The sequence below is a fragment of the Mus pahari genome, chromosome 18, assembly GCF_900095145.1.
Source record: "Mus pahari chromosome 18, PAHARI_EIJ_v1.1, whole genome shotgun sequence".
NCBI classification, from domain to species: domain Eukaryota; kingdom Metazoa; phylum Chordata; class Mammalia; order Rodentia; family Muridae; genus Mus; species Mus pahari.
Genome location: NC_034607.1, coordinates 20,710,780 through 20,714,653, shown reverse-complemented (window position 1 = coordinate 20,714,653; position 3,874 = coordinate 20,710,780). Strand labels below are relative to the sequence as shown.

The 3,874-nt window shown below is 42.4% G+C and overlaps 1 protein-coding gene across 1 annotated transcript in view; it reads right to left on the bottom strand.

Moving 5' to 3' along the window:
• LOC110336056 (BTB/POZ domain-containing protein KCTD9-like) overlaps window positions 1–3,874 on the bottom strand; it is a 58,503-nt gene that overhangs the window by 27,468 nt on the left and 27,161 nt on the right. The window lies entirely within an intron of this gene.

Below are 3,874 nucleotides of genomic sequence, written 5' to 3'. Positions count from 1 at the left end.
GGCCTAATTGGCCATCATTGGGAAGACAGGCCCCTTGGTCTTGCAAATTTTATATGACCCAGCACAGGGGAATGCCAGGGCCAAGTAGTGGGAGTGGGTGGGTAGGGGAGCAGGGGCGGGGGGGGGTATAGGGAACTTTCGGGATAGCATTTGAAATGTAAATAAAGAAAATAATAATAATAATAAAAAAATAAAGTTAAAAAAATGGAAAAAAAAGATGACAGCTTTGGGTTCTCTTACTCAAATATCCTTGAGATGTGTCCCCTGAAAGCAGAAATCACTAAAAACCTAAATAAATAAAGCTGGTCAAATAGTAAGTAACATTCACTGAAGCAGCCTTTATTGTCTTTATGTTGTAATTAAAAAAAAATTACCTCATTGACTCTATATACTTCTGGGTATGGGGCCACAAGGTGGTTTAAGGTCACACCCTTAAGAAGAACTGACTCTCCCCTATGCAGAATCCATCAAATGGGATCGCTCCTGAGGTAGGCTTTGCCACTTGTGAACACCTTCCCTCTACATGCTAGACTGTTGGTCCTGCCACGTCTAGGAGACACAGTTTCTTTCTGTTCTAGCTCTTTCAATCATTCTACCCCCTTTTAGCAGTGGTCCCTGAGCCTTGGGGAGTGAGTGCCATATGACTGATCCATCTGTGCCTGAGCACATCATAGTCGCGTATTCGCTGTACTTTGACCAGTCATGTGTTTCTGTGTTAACTGCTGTCCACTGCACATAGAAACCTCTCTGACAGGGCTTAGGAGCTGCACTAATTTACAGGTAGAAAGACAAATTTAGAAGGCAGTTTGATGCTATGTTCCTCACGTTCACAATGATACTAAGTTTATCTCAGGGGCTTGTGAAGGTACTGTAATTTATTTTCTCCTGTGCCAGAATTAAACCCAGGAGCTTGAGTATGTTGGGCAAGTCCTCTACATATCACTCGCTCTGAGTGCTGTGAGATGTGCAGCTGTTATCTCTTTGATGTTGGTATCTTGATGAGTGAATCCTACCTTGATTGATGATCATCATTTGCTCATCCTGGTTGTCCCAGGCTCATAAATGGTCTGTTCATTTGTTTAAACTTTACCTTTCCTATAGCTTTGCTGTTTTACACATTTTTAACTACTTGAACAATGATTATATAATTAAACTTTAGGAAACACAACTACTATTATTTAAGTAAAGTAGAGCCCAGAAAAAAAATAGTGAATGATACTAATGCAATTATTTTTTATTTATTTTATTTTTTATTTTTTATTTATTTATTTTTTTGGTTTTTCGAGATGGGGTTTCTCTGTATAGCCCTGGCTGTCCTGGAACCCACTTTGTAGACCAGGCTGGCCTCGAACTCAGAAATCTGCCCGCCTCTGCCTCCCGAGTGCTGGGATTAAAGGCGAGCGCCACAACGCCCGGCTATGCAATTATTTTTTAATAGGTAATTTTTTAAAAAAAATTATTTTAAACTCCAGATTTTATACCTCTTCTGGCCCACCCCCTGACTGTTCCACATACCTCCTCCCCACTACCCTGTCTCCATGAGGATGTCCCTACCTCCTACCCCCACCCCACCAGACCTCTAAACTCCCTGGGGCCTCCAGTCTCTTGAGGGTTGGGTGCATCTTCTCTGACTAAACCCAGACCTGACAGTCCTCTGCTGTGTATGTGTTGGGGGCCTCATATCAGCTATTGTATGGTGCCTGGTTGATTGATCCAGTGTCTGAGAGATCTCTGGGGTCCAGGTTAATTGAGACTGCTGGTCCTCCTACAGGGTTAGCCTCCTCCTCAGCTTCTTCCAGCTTTCCCCTAATTCAACCACGGAGGTCAGCAGCTTCTGTCCATTGGTTGGGTATAAATATCTGCATGTGACTCTTTCAGCTGCTTGTTGGGTCTTTTGGAGGGCAATCATGATAGGTCCCTTTTTGCGAGTACTCTATAGCCTCTGGTAATAGTGTCAAGTCCTGGGGCCTCCCCTTGAGCTCGATACTTTTTTCCCTCAGGCTCCTCTCTATTTCTATCACTGCAGTTCTTTCAGACAGGAGCAATTATGGGTCAGAGTTTTGACTGTGGGATGGCAACCCCATCCTTCACTTGATGACCAGTCTTTCTGCTGGAGGTGGGCTCTATAAGTTCCCTCTTGCCAATGTAGGACATTTCATCTAAGGTCCCTGAGAATCTTTGAGTCCTGAGAGTCTCTCACCTCCCAGGTCTCTGGTACATTCTGGAGGGTGCCGCCAACTTCCTACCTCCTGAGGTTGCATGTTTCCATTCTTACTGCTGGAATTTCAGTCCTTTACCCCCACTCAATACTTGATCATGTTCCCCNCTCCNCCCCCCCCCCCATTCTCTGTCCCTCCCAGGTCCCTCCCTCCCCCCTTGTGGTTGCTTTCCTCAGTTCCACTTGGGAGGGAGAGGAAAACAATTACTTGTTTTGTTTTAACTTTCACTTTTTGGGGTGCTGGGTTAGAACCTGAGGCTTCCTAGCATTAAGACTGTCCCCCATCTCCATTCAATTTCTTTACATGCAGTCTATTAATTTAGTGTTGCCTGGTGACACATGATTGATTTTCATGTTGTAGAATTTTGGAGGTAAGCTGAAGGTGATCTATCTATCTATCTATCTATCTATCTATCTATCTATCTATCTATTTATATGTTCATTTTTGATACAGGTTCTCATTATACACTCACCCTTCCCTGTGTCAGCTTCCCCGTGTGGGGATTAGTTTATGTCACATGTCTATCCTTAAAGCAAGCCTGCTTGCCTACCCTCCTTCCCCTCTTCCTTCTGTTTTCCTCTTTTCTCTCTCCTTCCTTTTTTCCTCTGTCTTTCTTATCCTTTATTCCTTTTACTCTCTTTATTCATTTCTATTTTTCTTTTTTTTTTGAGAGAGGGTCTTATCATGTGTTCCAGACTGGCTTAGAATTTGCTAAATCAACCAAGCTGATCTTGAACTCACAGAGATCTACTGTCTCAGCTACCAAAATCTTAAAGTTAAAAACATATGACACCATGATAATCTCTCTCTTTCTTTCTGACAGGGTCTCATGTAGCCCAGCCTAGTCTTGAAATACTGTGTGGACCAGGATGACCTAAAATTTCTTGAATTTTTACCATAGTCTCCCAAGTGCTGGAGTATCAGGAGTGTATCACTATACTTGACAAGGTGTATGCTGTTTCTTAAACAGCAAGTACATGTTCTGAAGGGTTTGTCTGTTGTTATTCTTTATGTCTTACATAATTTCTTTTTGTTGTGATAAAGTATCATGGCCAAGGTGACTTATAAAATAATTTAATTTAGAGTTTCAGAGGGTTAGAGTCCATGATGGTAGGTTAAAGGAACAGCTGAGAGCTCATGTCTTGGTTTACAACCATGAAACAGAGAGAATTAAATAGAAATGTTATGGGCTTTTGAAATGTCATTACTCAACCCCAGTGACACAACCTCCTTCAAGAAGGCCACCCCTCCCCAATCCTATCCAAACAGTTCCAAACAAACTGGGGACCAAGTATTCAGATACATGAGCCTATGAGGGCCTTCAAACAACCACACACATATTTTATTTTATTTTTAGCACGTCATTTTTGCTTGTTTATTTCAATTTTATGTGTATGGCTATTTGCCTGCAAGAATGTATGTATACCATGTATGTGCCTGGTATGTATGAAGTCTAGAAAGTATCATCAGACCTCCTGGAAATGGAGTTATGAAGAGTTCTGAGCTGCCAGGTGGGTGCTGGATACCGAACTTGGATCCTCAGGAAGATAGCCAAATGCTCTTAACCATTGAACATCCAGCCTTGTGTCCTTGTTTAGAAGCTATTTTACTAGCTAAGAGCTCTCTCTCTCTCTCTCTCTCTCTCTCTCTCTCTC